The sequence below is a fragment of the Mus musculus genome, chromosome 12, assembly GCF_000001635.26.
Source record: "Mus musculus strain C57BL/6J chromosome 12, GRCm38.p6 C57BL/6J".
Taxonomy (NCBI): Eukaryota; Metazoa; Chordata; class Mammalia; order Rodentia; family Muridae; genus Mus; species Mus musculus.
Genome location: NC_000078.6, coordinates 33290732 through 33310000, shown reverse-complemented (window position 1 = coordinate 33310000; position 19269 = coordinate 33290732). Strand labels below are relative to the sequence as shown.

General features: G+C 44.6%; 1 protein-coding gene across 11 annotated transcripts in view; it reads right to left on the bottom strand.

Annotated features, from left to right (window-relative positions):
- The window catches only part of Atxn7l1 (ataxin 7-like 1), a 229441-nt gene that overhangs the window by 66408 nt on the left and 143764 nt on the right, over positions 1 to 19269 (bottom strand). The window contains exon 1 of one of the 11 annotated variants that reach the window (XM_006515134.4): positions 7657 to 7788. The exons of 8 other annotated variants lie outside the window; for them this stretch is intronic. The gene's annotated coding sequence lies outside the window, so the exon portion shown is untranslated. Of the gene's footprint in view, positions 1 to 7372; positions 7619 to 7656; positions 7789 to 19269 lie in introns of those variants that run through there. 2 more of the 11 variants (XM_006515133.2, NM_001033436.3) reach the window with 2 other exon arrangements.

Genomic DNA, 19269 nt, shown 5'->3' with positions numbered 1-19269 from the left:
GCTGTGGTGTCGTTTTGCAAAGCCAGGAGTTCTGGAGATGGCAGTGCAATGACTGTAAAACAGTATGATGGTGCCAAATGCCTTTGAGCTGCACATTAAAATTAGTTAAGATGAACCAGGAGCCTTTAATCCCAACACTTGGGAGGCAGAAGCAAGCAGAGCTCTGAGTTGAAATTCAAGGCAAGCATGTTCTATACTGTGAATTTCAGGTTAGCTTGGGCTACATAGTGAGACCCTGACTCAAACAGAAAACTAGTTAAGATAGTGAAGTTTATATTAAGTGTATTTCACTGCAATTAAGTTCTTTTCTTTAAAACATTAAATAGAATTAGCATATGACACAAAAATTCTGCCCCAGGGTGTGTGTGTGTGTGTGTGTGTGTGTGTGTGTGTGTATGTGTGTGTGTGTGTGTGTGTGTAGAACAGCGACCAGGTTTGGTGACACACACCTTTAATCCCCAGTACTCAAGAGGAAGGCAAAGGTTGATCTCTCTGAGTTCAAGGCCAGCCTCCTAGATAGTGAGTACCAGGAGAGCCAGAACTACATAATAAGACTCTGTCTCAAAAAAAACAAACATTAAAAACAAACAAACACTAGGCCCCAAAAACTAATCCTTTGGTGAGATGGCTCAGCAGTTAAGAGTATTTGTTCTTGCAGAGGACCCGGGTTCAGTTTCTAGCACCCTCCTAGTGGCTCATAAATATTTGTAACTACAATCCCAGGGGATCCAATGCCCTCTGGTGGCCTCTGCTGGCAGCATCATGACATACATACAAGACAAAACACTCATGCATGTGAAATAAAATAAATAAACCTAAAAAAAATTAGTCAAAACTAGAGCCACCCCATAATGGATGAGTGAATAAATAAAACCCACTGTATAGATATACGCTTAGGTACTATTTCACCACGGAAAAGAACAATGCAAGATATATGCCAGAATACAGAAGAACCTCAGGAACACTGTGTGAAAGAAAAGAAGCCAAGCCACGCCAGGCCATAGTCACTGTATGCTTCCATCTATAGGCAACATCCAGAGGAGGCACTGATTGGGAGCTGTCAGGTGCTGTGGGCGGCAGGAAGGAGGAATAACTAACTGCCTAGTGGGTAAGAAGTCTTATCGTTGAGTAAAGACACGTGTTGAAACTAGATAGAGCTGGCCACACAACATGACTGTACATAAATGCCAGTGAGTTATTCGGCTTGGAATAGTTAATTTTATGTCTTGTGAGTTTCACCTCGGCAATGACGCTGGTAAAATCCCTCAGAAGATTAAGTCCAGGACAAGCTGTAAACAGAACAATCTGTCTTAAGGAAACTGAGAGTTACCTTCAAAACCCTGCTTGGAGCCGCTTAAATGGGGTAATTTTTAAGTTAAGGTAATTAAGGTGGTCAGCAGGAGACAGCAAACAGGTATTCTAAGACAGCAGCTCCGAAACACTGACAATCTGGGTCCATGAAGAAGTGTTACTTTGTCTTAAGCAACAAGATGCATCCTTCCTGCCTCTCTGCTCTGCCACTGGGTCCCTGTTTGTTAAGTACCAAGGACAGGTGGTTACTGTACTTTTTTACTGCCAGGGGAATGCTTTAATTTTAATGATTTTGCTTTATAAAGTAGATTTGGATCTAAATAACACTGATGTCACCTCTATACTCACTATAGGCAGGCTCCACTGGTTATTGGCAAATGGGACCCAGAGACAAAAGTACCCTCTATGGCTCTTGTATCCCAGCTGCCATTTCCATAAAGTGCTCACTGCTACCCAGGGACCTGGGTATACAGATTGAAATTAGGACTATCAGATCTAAACACATAAGAAGACTCAGCTCCCAACATTGCTGTCTCCCTACCAGCATGCCTGCAGGCCTCGCTTCATGTGGGCACCTGCAGGTGCCAACCTACAAGGCAGTGACCATCACATGGTGAAGGTGGGCAGCACTGACCAACTAATGGGCAGCTGCCCTTCCCAGAACTTCTGAGATACCCAAATATCCATTCTACTCTCATCCTCAGGGCCACCATGAACTTTTGGTCTCCTCTTACCTCCTTCTCTGGGGTTAACACTCCCAGCCACCTTTCTAAGTTATTTCTCAGAAAAATTTCCACTCCTGCCCTGTCCTAGGTTCTCTCTGGCTCCCAGCATTTCTTGCAAAGTAGAGTTAGGAAGGGAACAGGTTCTAGTGAACTCTGCTGAGGTCCTGCCTGTTCATTGGATATTATTCTCTGTTCACTCAGTGCAAGAAGATCAGTCCGGATGGTTTTCTTTCCTACAGCCCCACTGTTAAGTCTTAGGTCACACTGTTCTCAGGTTGGGCCAACCCACAGGTACTCTTCAAAACTGTCACCTTGCTGGACTCAGCTCAGTGTTCCAGCCTGTTGAGATATTTATGGGCCCTAAGTCATCGATGGATCCATTCATCACCTGGAAACTTGAGAAGCTTGTGCCCAGCGCCACTCTTCTGAAACAGGCCCCCGCCATGTCCCAGTAACCGTGACCTATGAACAGCATCGCCTCCAAGTGTGGCTGTACCAGGGTAGAGTCAGGGAAGGTATGCCAATGGCCCACCTTCTCAGTAAGAATCCTCTGGGTGTCTCTGACACAGGCCTCTCATGAGAGCCCTTCTCTGAATAGAGCTAACACAGCGTCAGAGCTAACACAGCGGGCATCACACACAGTGAGCCATCGGATGTGTGCTTGTCACTACAAGACGCATTATGCTGACGAGGTGGTTTTTCTAGTTTCCCATCCAGCCTTCAAGAGGCCATCAATGAATATCCTATACAGCTGGAGTGAATAGGAGGAACTCAGACACTCAATGCTGGAGCCTGAATCCCATTGTTCTTACCTACTGATGTGACCAGACCTGTCTCTCCAGGGCCAAGGGAGGAGTGTTGAGATCTGGCGTGTAAAATAGGCTTAAAAGTTGATCCTGGCTGGTGGTGGCACATGCCTTTAATTCCAGAACTTGAGAGGCAGAGGCAGGCAGATCTCTAAGTTAGAAGCCAACCTGATCTACAGATCGAGTTCCAGGACAGCTAGATGTACACAGAGAAACCTTGTCTCTAAAAATATGATAATAATTAATAATAATAATAATAATAATAATAATAATAAATTGAGCCAACTTATGCAAACATAAATAACCTATTCTAAGATTGTGCCTAAATAACTTAGAAATAACAACAAAAATGCCATTTCTACCCCGTGTTTGGCAGCCTGCCTGTCAAATCGAGGAGGAAGCTGGAGGTGAGCTTCTCCTAGAGACCAGGGCAACCAGACAGCTACAAGGGAAAAGCGCCCCTCCCCTCCCCTCCCCTCCCCTCCCCTCCCCTCCCGGGGCTCTCTTCCTGGAAACTGTTGTTTCTTTCTTTTGAAGACCAGGCCCTAATCTGTCCTAAGAAGAAGGGATGGGGTTTCTCCCACCCCACTTGCCAAGGAACCCCTCAGCCCTCAGAAACACACTCTCCATGCCTTTCCTTGTTGAGACCAAGACCTATGCAATTAGCACGCTCTGGCAGGTGACCTGGCAGGACCAGGTTGTGTTTAGCTCTTGTGTAGCATGATCCTCACAAGTCCCCGGCTTCCTTCCATCCATCTTACGAGCGGGTTTTCTAAGAACAGCAGCTCTGGGTTCTGAGGTGGTCAGGGTGTCCAGAAACCTTTCATCCCTTAACCTCTTAAGGGATGGGATGAACTTCAATATGAAAGGACCTTGGCCACATTTTGCAAAGGGTTGTCAGAAGCCACCTACTGGCTCCTAGTGGGTTTCTATGTCAAAGGATACTCTCCAGCAGGGCAGAGGCTGACAGAACTGGTACAGCCAGCCTCAGGCTCTTGGGGAAAGGATAGTGGTTACAACTGGAGGCAATAGGTAGCCTAAGTAAGACAGCCTGTCTGCATGGATCCCAGGCTAGTCTCCCAACGTCCAAGGAATACAAGTACAGATTAAACACACACACACACACACACACACACACACACACACACACACACACACACGTTAGGGAATTTGACCAGAAAGGTGCTGGTAGAAAGAAGTCAAGCAAGCATGCCAGATAATTTTGGAACCACACTGATCTATAAGCTGTTCTCCTTCAGCTCCCTCTATGTAAGTCTCCCCTAAGACCAGTGGGATGATGGACTCTCTAAACTCAGAATTATGAAGGTATCTTAGACATTCATGCCCACAACGAGCTTTTTCCTGAAATTTTAAAAAAAATGTGTTACTGGGTTTTCTGTTTGTTTGTTTGTTTGTTTGTTTGTTTTGCTTTGTTGTTGCTGTTCCTGTTCTCAGTGCCTAGTCATGGGCATGGGAACACACACAGAGACAAAAGAGTACCTCTTTGTCATGAAGGTCACTGTATGGCATTGCTGAGGCTGCTGCTGCACCTGAGACAGGACCAGGTTATGGGTTGAACAGGGTCCCACCATGCCTATGTTAAGTCTCTAATTCCCCAGAACCAGACAGTGTAACCACATGTAGAGACATGAAAGAAGCCATTAAGAGAAAGGTCCTAATGCACTAGGACTGGGGTTCTTACTTTAAAAAGGACCAGAGACTCAGCAGCTGCCCCTTGAGAAGGCAGCAAGCCTGGCGTAGACACCTGTAAGGCCTCGGGGGACACCAGCCCTGTTGGCACCTTCATCTGGAGTTCAGTTCCCAGAACTGTTAGGAAATGCGTTTCAGCTGTTTAAACCACAGTCTAGCCCTAACCAATGCAACTGGTTGGCTCCAAAGCCACTCACATTTACCTTACCGGAGTGTAGACAACTCCTCACAGCCCAACTGCGCTGTCCGAACATGTAAGGTATAGTGAAGCCAAACTGGGGTACTGGCAGGTGCTACTTTCCAGCAGATCCTGCTGCTCGGCAATCCCGTGCTGGCGACACAGATGCCATAGAGCAGGTGACTTTAAGCCACAAACTGCAAGTAGCCAACTCTATTAATCAACTTCCTTTCCTGGTTTACCTCTTAATGCTGACAGGCTCTGATTAACCCGAGTATCACTGATGTGGTTCCAGAAAAAGACGAGACTGTGGAGTGAGAGGATCCCCGGCTCAGTAAGACAGGCACCGGCACTCTCACGAGTCTGATGAACCCACATTAAGCATCTGGTCCAATGTTACCAGTGCTGGGAGCTGACAGTCTCCAGGTTCCATCTGTCCCCAGGTTCTGTGGAACTCCTGGATCCTGCCAGTCCCCAGGGTGGGCAAAGCCATTCTCAAGGCAAAAGAAGTAGACTCAGCAGCTATGTCACTGCGCTACCTAGAGGAGGAAGACTCAAAGTGAGGAAGGCATAGATAAGCAGGTTGATTTCTGCAGGGGCTCGGAGGGTGGCATGCTCCATGACACAGAGCAGAGGGGCATCTTCACACGTCCAGATGTGGCAGGTGCAAGGGTCTAGCCATACAAAATGCAAAACTCGGAAACAGAACAACGTGGGAACACTTCAGCACTGCTGCCATGTTTTCATTCCAACACAAAGGCCTGTGGGTTCCCTCCAAGTCTCTCTTCATTTACATTGGCATAGTGAGCTCCGAGACTCCATTATTATAGACGGCTAAGATGCGCAGAGCCAACACGCACTTCAAACCATAAGCCTGCAAAAGATGGACCTCACTCACCCCTACCAACCTGACAGAGATGGGAAGGATGGGGCTCCCACTCAAACGCTGAATTGGGGGTAGAATGAATCTAATTAGAGCATAGTTTCTCTCATCTTTTTATTTTCATTTGCTGAGAACAAGGTCTTCATCTGTAGTCCTAGCTTGCCTGGAACTTGCTATGCAGATGTGGCTGACCTTGAACTCATATAGAAGATCTGCCAGCTTCCACTCCCTACCTCCTTCTCCAAATTTTGTAGTTAAAAAGAATGCACCACTACACCTGGCAGAACAAGGTTTCTTAGCCACACGCTGGAGCCAGTTTGCCCAGCGTAGATGGAGCAACAAACAGGTGAAGGTTTGATGGTTAATGCTGGGCCTGCCATCCCACCCCACAGCGCCTGTATTAAAGCATTTGCCAGACAGTAAAAGACCTGAAGCAGGAGGCTGGCCTTGTCCTTACACTCTGCAAGGTTAGAGGAGAAGAAAAAAAATTATACTTTTATATAGATGTGCGAAACGTGAAGGAGAAAAAGAAATTATAGCCCTAAAATGGTTACAACAACGTCCAGCTCTGGCTCAGTGACTGTGCTTACTGCTTTGGAAATTTCCATTTTGACTGTCCTTTCTCATGGAAGAGTTGGGGGAACAGTGGAATTTGGACCCGTCTGTGTGGAACCCCCTTGTGCGATGAAAGCACCCTGCCTCCTCCTCCTCTGAAGTCCTCCCACTAGCAGGCCTGAACGCTGTTTATTGCTCTCTCCCTCCCTTTTGATTTGTTTAGTTTAAAATATTTAACCCTGCTGCACAATGGAGTGTCTCATCTCCCGGGTTCTCCCCGACCATCGGAACGGGACTCCACACTCTTTATGCTGATGAGCATTCTACTTAGCCATGCAAATTCCAAATTCCGAGAGTAGCAGCCTGGAAGATGGGAGGTGCCCTAGGTAAGCCACCAAGAGCTGATTGAATTTTGCAGCCATTCAGTCGGCAAGGCAGAGCAATTTTTAGGCAAAGGTTCTAGTAAATATTATGGAAAACCCTTTTTATAGAGTGCTAATTCTGGCGCAGCATTTTCTTACGTGCCCGGTTTCAGTTCTCATTCAAACCTGCCTGGAAGCCCCCAAGGCAGGATAATCTACCCAGATCACGTGTGAGGGAGCGCGTCATCCAGCAATGGCTGGCTGGTATCCATTCTTTACGGTGCTGTCAACATCTCAGTATTACAGTCATTTCAGTGGGAACAAACTTTCCAACCCACGAACTTCCCTTCTGCTATCCTTCCGCTGGCCCATCCCCCACGACCCTGAAACTTGCCAACTGGCTCCTGGGCAGGGCCGCAGGTCACCAGATGACACCGCTCCCGTGAGTTTGACAAAACAAGCAAACTCCTCTTAGAGGCTTGAAGCAATACCCAACCCCTTCGGAGCGTCCCAGAGGAAATGGCATCGTCACTTTCATTTTGTGACAACCCAGAGAAAACAACTCAGCCTACGACAAACGTGCCAGGGATCTGCCGTCAGTGGCTGGGGAGTGCTATCAAGTGACCTTTCAGAGAAATTAATTTTCAAGAGCCTTTGCTGCTGCACATACATTCAGCGCCACGTCCGTCAGCGCAGAAAAGAATTTCACTTTCTACAGTTGGAACAGAAACTCTCATACATCCCCGTTTCTTTAAAAAAAAAAAGTCTATAAATAACCCAGGATCAGCAAAATTATGCAAAACAGCCTGCTAGAAGAAGAAATGTAAACTAAAACCACTTACAGAACGACTCGGGCTGCCAACTTAATCTGATGCTACGACGACTGTAAACATGTTGTACTTTTGAAACCTGAAGTGATCCACTTTAGTACAGATGCCATCGTAAAAAATGACAGAGGGAGGGAGGGAGGGGAGGAGGGAGGGAGGAGAGAGAGAGGAGAGAGAGAGAGAGAGAGAGAGAGAGAGAGAGAGAGAGAGAGAGAGAGAGAGAGAGAGAGAGAGAGAGAGAGGAGAAAAAAATTCCGAAACAAGGAAACAACAAAAGCCCAGCCGCAAAACAGAGCAACCTGATTGGGTATTCTGCAGAGTGTGCGACCCGAAGGCTGATCAGCTGCAGTCAGTACAGCTCCCCTCGCTTCCACACGCCAACTGTTTTGACTACAGGCACTTGTTAAACACAGAGTTTCAGGTCCTACCAGTTGGACACCAGAAGTTCATAGAACTGACCCAGTGCCAAAAACAACAAGCGCAGAAAGCGAAACGGCTGCCTCGTGCGAGTGTTTGGTTAACTGTTTCAGCGAGCTCTGAAGCAACCGCCCGCCAAGCAATTAAGAATTAAAAAGAACTTAAAGAACAAAAGCAAAAGATTAGCACCTTGAAAATGTAGATGTTGGCAGATAAAGTTAAGACATTAAGCTGCTTTATGGGGGGGGGGCGGGTGTCAGCACAAGGAACCTGGTGCTTCCTCAACATCCTCCATATGATTGGTTCAGACAATCTTACTCCCTGAGGATTTCTAGCAGTCTGGAAGTTAGTAAATCCCACAGGAGGAAAAAGGGAAGTATTGGATGTTTTTTTTTTTAATACAATAAAAGGGCTTCCAAGTCGCCTACTGCACGCATGGAGATGGAGGCCACACACGGAAAGCATGGTCCAGGTTGGAGCCATGCCTCTGGAGACGACATCAGAATGAGGGATGCAGGGAAGCAGCTTTTTGTCTAATCTAGGCTGGAGTCTACACTAGCCTAGTGTAGCCAGTGACATGGAGTGCCAGTGACATGGAGTGCTCTTTTCCCCTTGCAAAATAAACTATAAGAAGCAATTCCATTGCTGAACAAGCCTTTCCATTTCCTCCCTAGAATGCACCAAACACTACCTTTAGGATCCAGACAATGAACCAGATTAAATTTTTGAGTTCCTTAAGGATTTAGGAAAACTAAATTTCATGAAAACTGGAGCATGGGTATAGATATTTTAACCCAAGGAGGACTTAAACCTTCTATATCACCTATCACTATCTATCACTTATCTATCTATCTATCTATCTATCTATCTATCTATCTATCTATCTATCTATCTATCTACCTATCTATCTATCCATCCATCATCTATCAGCATCTTCTATCACTATGTGATTTGATATATGTGTCTGTAAGTCAAGCATGTCCTAGGACTTGGCTGTTAGAAACGTCTTGTGAGGTGGATGGCAAGAGGTGCTATTCTCACTCCTGAATGGAAAACGCAAGGCTAGACTCTCCCAGGGTCATGCATCCAGGAAAGGATTCTACCACTCCAACCTTTGTAATTTCCATTTTCACTAACAGAGATTCAGAAAGGCTCCATGATTTGTTTAGCACCAGGCCTTCCATCTCCAGCCCAGCCCTCCTTATTTGCCTCTATCATGTTTCCAGAACAGAACCCTAGAACTAAACAGGTTGACTAGAAATGTGTGAGACTTCCCTTAATTCTCTTAGTATTCCACCCCCCCCCCCGCCCTCCCGTGGCTGTCTGCAGCAGACTGCAGCCCTCTGGTGCCACACTGATGGCTTCCTTTCTGCTAGGGCAAGCTTCATACACCTGTGCTACAGAGCAATTGCTTCAATGGAAGACCCCTCTCCATCTAGTTTGTATCCTATCTTTCTCTGATCTGATCAGTTCATTCACCTATAAGCCCTGGCTCCTCACCCAACCCTAGTCTAAGCAGAATATGGAGAGGAGTAGCCCTGCCAAACGGCACTTTAGGAAGCCCAGGTGTCGACTTTGTTAGTAGAGAGGCTCTGGGTTTGCAGATCTTTTAACATGGAGCTCAAAGATAGGCCTTTGCTGAAGGTTTGGGGTTTTTGTTTTGTTTTGTTTTGGGTTTTGGCTTCTTTTTTTTTCTTCAATAGAGACCCACTGGAAATATTTAATCACACAAAGGTGCCCCTCATAATGTCTCCTTCTCTATGCTGAGTGAGCACACTCATTGCCTAAGCAGAGAAGACATGACTGTTACAGGGTACCCTGAAGCAGGTATACTATGGAGTTTGCTTGTCTCTCTGACAGGATGTGGTAGCATTGTAGGTGACCAGCAGGTTTGGTTTGTAGGTAGGCATGGAAGTTCCTGTAAAGTACTGAACTGCACTGAAGTTTCTATAAAACTGATTGGCTGATTCAGTGTTGAGGAGAGGATAGAATTCCGCAGGTCCAGAGCCAAGTTATCTCGGGATATCTTTAACCCCAACTCATAGCCATTTATTCCTCTCCTCTGTATGTGACCTAATGTTGTCATGACCATTAGGTAACTCTTTCGGAATGTACAAGCATACCCCTAGTTTTCACAGAACAAAAGGCTCAGATAGGATATGGAGCCTACAGCTGAGAATTCCCACTTTGCACTACCCTGTCTACCTCACGATTCCACCAGGGCACCAGAAAAGTGGCTGCATTTATGAGTGTCTTTGGTCTATTACTACTTTGGAATGTAGTCTTGGAGAGAACCTGAATCTATCTTCCCAGGCCACGGTCACTCATAATTATCTCCAGAAAAAGTGATCAGTTTTCCACTTTGAGATGAAAGTTATGTTTTTATGGTGAAATAGGGGGAAATGAAGATATTTGTCAGGAACTGAAGACTTGGGGGCCAGCACTGGGAACACTGAATATAGAATTCAGGAGGGAGCTGGTTAAGAAGGGAAGATTAGCACTCAGAAGGCAGAGGCAGCAGATCTCTGAGTTCTAGGCTACCCTGAACTACAGAATAAATTCCTGAACAGTTAGAACTACAGAGAAACCCCATCTTGAAAAAAAAAAAAGAAAATTAGAAAATTCTAGAATGTTTTGCCACCCATCATGGCTCTTTCTCTATCTTAAAACACAACACAAAAATTATGGAAGTAGGATCTAGGAGAGCTGGGTGTCAATTCGGACTTCACGTTGAGTGTAATAAATGCAGCATACAGAACCAGAGAATCTGCATGTCCCGCTTGTGGTTGTGTGGGATGGCTGTGCAATGTCTCTTGTGGCTTGTAAACACTCGTTTTGAAGGGAGTTATTTGAGGGTGTTTGGGGAACGGCATGGCGTTTGCTTCCATGCTGCCTGAAAGAATTTGAGCGCTGAGCAGAGCATACATCTTGGCAGGGAAATGGGTTTGCTTACAAAGTGTGCATGTCCAGGTAAGATGTGACTCCTCCTGAGCATGGAGTCATAAAACTCAAAAGTAGGGCATCGGTTTGGCCAAGCACTGTCACACTTGGGGAAGACAGAATAGCCTATTTAAGATTAGAACTGGTCGAGAGAGATGCCACCAAGGCTGATGCCTGAGTTCCATCCCTAGAAGCCACAAGTTGGAAGAAGAGAACTGACCTCTTAAAGTTATCTCTAACCTTTACTCTCTCTCTCTGTCTCTCGCTCTCTCTCTCTCACACACACACATTGGCATGTATGCACCTTCACACACATAAAATAATGAATGAACAACAAAATAAATAAGTAGAGATGGACATGTCTCTAATCCCAACACTCAAGAATGCAGAGAGAGAGAGAGAGAGAGAGAGAGAGAGAGATGAAACTCTGTGAGCCTGGTCTACATAGCAAGTTCCAAGACAGCCAGAGGTACATAGAGAGGCCCTGACCCAGATAGATAGATAGATAGATAGATAGATAGATAGATAGATACTGCCTAGGAGAAAGATGTGGACCATGGACAGAAATGGGCTGCAGTCAATAATAGAACATGTTGCTTCAGAAAATGTCAGGAGTTCAGCATGTCAAACCCTAGACAAGGGGAGCAATGAGGGAAATGACAGAGCCCCCCATGCTCACGCTCTGAGATTTACACCGAGTGAAGGGGGAATGGGCAGAGGAGGCAGCTGGTTAAGGACTGACTGGTCCAGTCTTTTAAACATCTGGTGTGAGGAAAACAGGTCTTCATGATAGGTAGACAGAAAAGTAAGACTGTCCAGGATGGCTCCAGGGACTGTCCTGAAGAGGATAACAAGGGAATGAAAAAAGGGCAGACAGGCACATAGAAACACAAGAAAAAACTGGGATAGGGTAGATTGGACTCTCTGGTGGAGAAGTTACAGCATCCTGAAAGACTATTTTCTATAGGAGGATGGAAGTGCTATTGCTGCAAACAAATAAGCAGGGAGGCAGGGTTATTGTATACAGATGAACAGGGAGTCAGGCTTAGCTAATGCTGGTGGACTTTAGGTCATCAACATCTGGAGGAGAAAGGCATCACTTTTTTTTTTTTTCATGAACTGCCAACATTTTCACTCACAGTAGGTAGGCTTTGCCATCTCTCTGAGACTCAGTCTGGGAAGGCTTTGCCACATCTATGGATCTGAGGCATAGGGGTTATTGACATGGTTATACCAGTGTTACACAGTCACCCAGGACTTTGTTTGCTCCATACATATGATGTTCATGTTCATGACTGTGGCTTCACGGTCAGCTTGAACCTTTAGGTCCTAGTCCCCAGGGTAGCCCTGTAGACTTCACACTTAGTGTCTGTACTTGACTCAATACTCTGCACTCCATCTCCTGGATTCACAAGACTAAGTCTGACAGCACTTGTTACCAGCTTTCTTAGCTCATGTCCGAAGTGACTGTAACCAACATCATAGGTTAGTTTTACGCATTTGAGGAAAATGGCAATTTGAACTAGACTTAGCCAGGGCTGCACTAGACTTTGAAAAATGACTCTAGTGAAGGTCAATAAATATGGGGTGACTGCAGTCTAGACTACTGGGCTGAAGGTCTTTGCAGGCCAATTCTCTCTCATCTAGCCTGATAGGCCAATGCCTAGCTACAGCTCAGATGCCTAGCTGTGTGGTTTTTAGTACATTGTAAATAAAATGTAAATGTGAATCAATATACAAATCTGCAAAGTGAATACATTACACATTTATCAGATGTTTGATTCCTTCCTTCCTTCCTTCCTTCCTTCCTTCCTTCCTTCCTTCCTTCCTTCTGTGGTTCTGAGGATCATGGGACATTTCACATGCTAGGCAAGTGCCAGCCAAATTAGGTACTTTTATATTTATTCTGTATCTATCTATCTATCTATCTATCTATCTATCTATCTATCTATCTATCTATCTATCTATCTATCTATCTACCTACCTACCTACCTACCTACCTACCTATCCAGTTTGTTTGTTTGTTTGTTTGTTTGTTTGTTTATTGGTTTTACTGAGACAGGATTTCTCTGTGTAGCCCTAGCTGTCCTACAACTTGTTCTATAGTCTAGGCCCTAAACTCAGAGATCTATCTGCCTCTGCCTTCGGAGTGCTGGAATTAAAGGCATGTGCCACTACTGTCTGCAGGAATTTTTACTCTTTGTGTGTGTGTGTGTGTGTGTGTGTGTGTGTGTGTGTGTGTTAGTATGTGCACATGAGTCCCTGGGGAAGACAGAAGAGGTTTTCAGCTCCTGGATATGGGAGCTGGGAACAAAATTCTAGTCCTCTGCAAGAATGTCAAGTGCTTTTATCTGCAAAGCCATCTCTCCAGCACCTCAAAATAGGGTTGTTTGTTTGTTTGTTTGTTTGTTTGTTTTTTAAGTTGTGGCTCACACCAATCCCTTACACTATTAATGATACTCTGTTATACTTGGAGACAGGCTGCCCTCTGAGAGGCTCCATCCAGCAGCTGACTCAGTCAGATACCGACACCCATAGCCAAAGAGTGGATGGAGTTTGGGGACTCCTATGGAAGAATAGGGGGATGGATTGCAGGCCCTGAAGGGCATAGGAATTCTACAGGAAGCCCAGGAGAGTCAACTAACCTGGACCCTTGGGGCTCTCAGAGTCTGAACCACCAACCAAAGTGCACATGCAGGCTGGACCTAGGCCTCCCTGCAAAATATAGCAGATGTGCAACTTGTTCTTCAGGTGGGTACTGAACAACGGGAGCAGGGGCTATTCCAAAAGCTGTTGCATATATGTGGGATATGTTTTAATACCTGGGCTGCCTTGTCTGGCCTCAGTTGGAGAGGAAGTGCCTAACCTCGAAGAGACTTGAAGTGGGAGGGTACCCAGGGTGGGCCCACCTGCTCAGAGGAGAAGGGGAGGGGGTGAGAGAAGGATTGTGGAAAAGGATCACAGGGAAGGGGCAGTGAGTGGAATGTAAAGTGAATAAGTAATAAAAATCTTTAAAAAATTATATTCTCAAACAAAAATTCATAGTTCAAATAGGTATAATCACAGGCATACAACACCATGCCCTGCTTGTTAGCACAACTATTGCCAGTACTGACGTTGTATTAAGTCTTGTATTTAATTAGAGATGTTCTAGGTCATATGAGAGGAGGTATGTGACTTATATGCAAAAACATCATTTTCTATTCTTTTTCAGGTGGGATTAAGTCCAGACCCTTACACACACAGCAGCTAAATACTCTGAGTTATCCAGTGTCTGAGTTATCCAGTGCCTTCCTGTACCATTGTACTGGAACACCTGAGGATATTTGTCATAGGATGACATCAGTCCAGTAATCAATTCCCCTAGGAAACTGAGGGACACTGCACTTTGAACACGATGGTGTTCAAAAGGTGGTGTCGAGGCATTTGTCACTGTAAGACATTCAGGGCCTCCAACTGGTACTTTCAAAGTTTTGACACTCTTCTACTTTTAGAGAGAAAGTTTGAGTCCTGTGTGCATTTGAATACAAAAGAGTAATCCTGGTTTCCAGTATGTGGAAGGGTCTTGAATGGCTTTTCTTGTTTCTCCTTCCTGCCTTTCTCCTCTCTTTTTCTTCCCTTCCCATCTCAGTTGTCTATTTTTTTAAATTTTGGATTACTAATTTTACTTCATGTGTTGCTACTGCAGAAGCAACATGTGCTTTCAGACCCCGAACCTTATCTCCAGCTTCTCTCTTGCTCGTTGTTTAAAACCTTGGTCAGGACTTACTAAATGGGCAGTAAAATTCGCAAACACAGAGGAAGCACTCCAAATATCTGCCCTGCACACAGCTAAGCTTCCCCATCACCCTCCCTCCCCTTGTATTTCCCTGTATCTTGCCATTTCTTTTTGCCTCTACCTCCTCCTGTTTAGAACCCTCTTTTCCCCAGACTGGAAGTTGGGCCAATCAGCTTGTTCCTACGTGGCAAGCAAATCACTCTCAAGGAGCCTGAGGTTGTCTGATGAGTCTGTGCGGTGCTGAGATGCAGTGCTTTGGTGTCTGATGACTCTGTGTGGTCCTGGGATTGGATACAGCTCCATACTGCACAGGCTCTGGGCTAGGGTTCCACCGAGGTACTCAGTGGCAGCAGTCACGATGCTGAAGTGCTATTGAATCTTCGACTAGAAAAATCCCTGCCATGCACATGCCTTGTCTTGCCTTTTTGAATGGAGTGAATTGATGATCTGGGGCTCTGGCTGCTGAGGCTATAGGCAGGGAGCTTTAGGAAAGATGGGTCTGGTCTGCTGTGTGTGACATGGCTCAAGTCCTCAGCAGCACTGCTGTACCTGAGGTCTCCACCCAAGTTACTCTTTGCTCTGCTACTTTCAGCTCCTCCTTGTCTACCCTTCAGCCATCATGGACCCTCCCCCCTAATCCTTGTCTACCCTTCAGCCATCATGGACCCTCCCCCCTAATCCTTGTCTACCCTTCAGCCATCATGGACCCTCCCCCCTAATCCTTGTCTACCCTTCAGCCATCATGGACCCTCCCCCCTAATCCTTGTCTACCCTTCAGCCATCATGGACCCTCCCCCCTAATCCTTGTCTACCCTTCAGCCATCATGGACCCTACCCCCTAAATGCAAAAGGAAACATTGGGATGTGGAATTTGGGGGTTGCATTTTTTAAAAAAATCATCAAATTTGTATGTGTGGTAGGTAAACTGATGTATTCATTTATTATTATTTCATCTAGCAAAGAAAAAGGTAAATATAGTGTCCTCAAAAAGTCTAAAATAATAGGCACTGGCTAAGCAAATTATTGGCATATCCATTCAATGGGATACCAGGACATTATAAACATGATGGTGTTCATCTCTAATTTCTGAAGTGTGGTCACAATAATTTTAATTTTTTACTGCTGATGATAAAACCCTGGGCCTTATACATGCTAGGCAGCTCTACTATTGAGTTACATACAAGCCCCTCATGATAATTCTATATGGAAAAAAAAAAAGGCAGGACCCAAATCAAAGTCTGTAAAAGCATTCCGTTTTTACTTTTGAAAATATAAAATATATGCACTTTCAGGGATACAGAGTTAGACCCTATCTCTATAGATCTCTCTCTCTCTCTCTCTCTCTCTCTCTCTCTCTCGTGTGTGTGTGTGTGGTTCTGAAGACAACTTGCTGGAGTTTGTTCTCATCTTCTCCCATACAGGCTCTCCAGGATTGAACTGAGGCTGTCAAGCTTGGCGCAAGCATCCTTACCTGTTGAGCCATCTCACCTGCCCAATTCTGAAACTGAGTGTGACCTGGAACTCACTCTGAAGTCCATAAATAAGACTTTTTATTTTTCATTGTATTAATTGGCACACTACCAGGCATGTTCTTTTATAATAAAAGTTATAATTTTAAAAATGTATAAGTTTGCCTTGAAAAAAACCATTTTATGTTGCTATGTAAAAATCATACCTGGTTGGGTACCACTCTCATTTGTATCCCACGACATCTTAGCTTTCTTAAGCTTTCAAAGGTGTTCTATCCATAAGGAAGAGTCAGCTGAAGCTAAGCATAATAGTACATGTCTGTCATTCTAGTACTTGGGCGGCTGAGGCAGGAGGACTATAATTCAAGATGAGTCTGGGTTACAATTGTGAGAGCCTGTCTCATAAAAGCAAAGCAAAGCAAACAAAATAACCCTAAAATCTAGTTTGTGGTGCCAGCAATAGGGCCTATGCATGACATGTGCTAACCAAGTACTCTGTCACTGAGCTACCCTGAGCTCTATACACGCTAGCTTCATTTCTCAGCTTATGGGAGAAAATTCAATTAGTGCATTTCAAAGCAAAACATCATTTCTGCATTTCTTCTCCCTGGCCACGCGCTTTATTTTGGGGGAACTTAAGAAGCCATGTAAATACCACTTACACAGCTTCGCTGTTTACTTCTGTGGCATACACAGGTGACAGGACACTCCTTTGGACAGGAAAAGTCTAGAAATTCACATGTCTCTCTTCTAGAGTTAGTTTATGCCACAACACAGTCGATTCAAGTCAAACAATATGTTTTTGTTTTGAGCGTGAGTCTCTTACATAACTTTGGCTGACCTGGAACTTGCTAGGTAGATCAGATTGGTCTGGAACTCAAAGAGATCTTCCTGTCTCTGTCTCCTTCGTGCTGGGATTAAAGGCATTCACTACCATGCTGGGCTAAAACAATGTTGCTTTAAGTAAAAAACAAACAAAATAAAACAAACGAACAACAACAAAACACAACCCATAGCCCTAGCTAGTCCTCTTCTCTCGGTGTTCATGAGCATCCATAAGTTAACTTGTTATCTCTTACAGAGGTGGGCACTCCATGTGAGGCCATTATTCTGTTCACAGAGGACAAAGCCACCACTTACTCAGGTGAGCAACTGGCTCAAGCTCACAGGCTAGGGACTGTTGGATACAGGATCCATACCCTGTTTTCCTAATCGGTCCTCTTGATTAAGTAGCACTAAATTCATTTTTTAAAAGATTTTATTATTTTAATGTGCATGTGTGTACACCTACCCAAGTTTATGTGTACCATATACCTACAGGAGCTGAACGGAGATGGAAGAGGGTGTTGGGTTCCATAGTGCAATTACTGGTAGTAGTTGTTAGCCATCAAGTAGGGGCTGGGACTTGAACCCAATCTTCTGCATGAACAGTATGTGACCTTAATCACCGAGCCATCTCTCTAACTTTCTGAATTTTTTCTAAAAATAGGAAGTCATCTGATTTTATTGTTCTTATTGAACACTTTTGAAAGCAAAAGATGCTGAGTGGATGGGCCCCAGGGTGACTGGTGTAGCCTGTGGCTTTCTCAGGGAAACTCAACCTTACACTCAAGTAAGATATAACTAAACACAAAGAGACAAAAATACACAGACACACACACACACACACACACGCACACACACACACATTGGAGCCACATCTTATAAACAGGATAGGGTACAATACTTATATTTATTTTTTTTAAAAAAATAGTACACACATAGAGAAAACCAAAGAGTTTTTGCAATTTCTAAAAGGGTTGGACCTTTACCAAGACTTTACCAGAGCAAGATGCTTATTCTATCCTGTGATTTATTGGGCAGACACAATAAAGTTAAGCTAGGCTTTTTATCTTTGGGTCTTTTGTTCCCACTGTCTCAATAATTACAAAGTCAGAATTGGGCACCTGGAAGGAATCAAAATGGGACATGGGCCCAAAGTGACTTCTTTAGGGTGTTCTACATCTTGGCCAACATTACAGATTTCACTGGTGAGACTCATGACACAGTGTAAGTGAATGCTAGACATGTCTTGTTCACGTATTAGTTTTTGAGATAGACTTTCACGTAGCCCAGACTGGCTTTGAATTGCTCTTCCTGCTTTTACCTCTGGAGTACTGGGATTGCAGGTGTGCCCCACATGCCACTTAAAGAGGTTTTATTGGTGACATTAAAGGTATTAAAGGCCTTTTCAGAAACCCTTAAAGCCACACCCCTCCTTGTATCTAAGGCTGCTAGAACTCAGAAGGACTGCTCATTATTCTAATCGGGATGGCTCCAGAGGCTGCCCAGACTCCAGCCACCCAGTCAGTACTGTTCATTAGAACTGTGCTCAGGAAGCAGTATTTGCCTGCGGCTCCTCTGGAGGACCTTTCTTGCAAGACCTGACTGCAATTTCTAAAAGGGTTGGACCTTTACCAAGACTTTACCAGAGCAAGTTGACTTAACTTTCTGTACTTGTGAAATAAGTTCCCAGCTTTATAGTAGAAGCGAGCCTATCTCTACACCTCCATGTTCTTTAAACCTGGTAGTGAGGAGGTCAGGGAGAAGCTAAAACCTCCATCAGGTCAGTCTTTTAAAATCTTTCCTATTGTAACTGTTTCCTACCAAAAGATTCCAAGTTCCTTGTGGCCGGACCATCTTAGGTCAGTGTACAACAAACACTGGTGACTGTGAAACAGGCAGACGTAAGGAAGGGATGGATCCCTCCACACGTTCTCCTTTATATCAGGTGCTGAGCCTCTGCCTTCTTCAATAATGTAGTTTGTAAGCCCCGCCCTCTAAAAAGTAATACAGGCTTGAACTGGACACATTAAATGAATAAGGCTTCTGTCATTTTCTACTGTCTAACTGTCATCTGTGACTGTTTTTCATTCTGTTAGTGACAACAGGTTTGTACAGACCATAATCTACTGCTTGCCCTGGGTTAAGCTAGAACTGTAAAAACAAAACAAACAAACAACAAAGAACACTAAATAAACAAACAAAACACGGGAAATGTATTACTTCATCCTAGTGATAATTCAGATTAGTATTACCACTCCCGTGTTCAGAGGCAGAGTGAAAACTTAAGTCTGTAGAGTTAGGTCCATTACATTCCAAACTGGAGTACATTCGCCTATGCCACTCTAGTCAGAATTACCAGAAAAGTCAAACATTCAGAAACTGAATATTATTTCCTTTGCCACCCCACTCTCTTCCATGCCCGAGCCCTGATGTTGTGATTGAACCCAGGACCTTACACACATTAGACAAATGTTCTACCACTA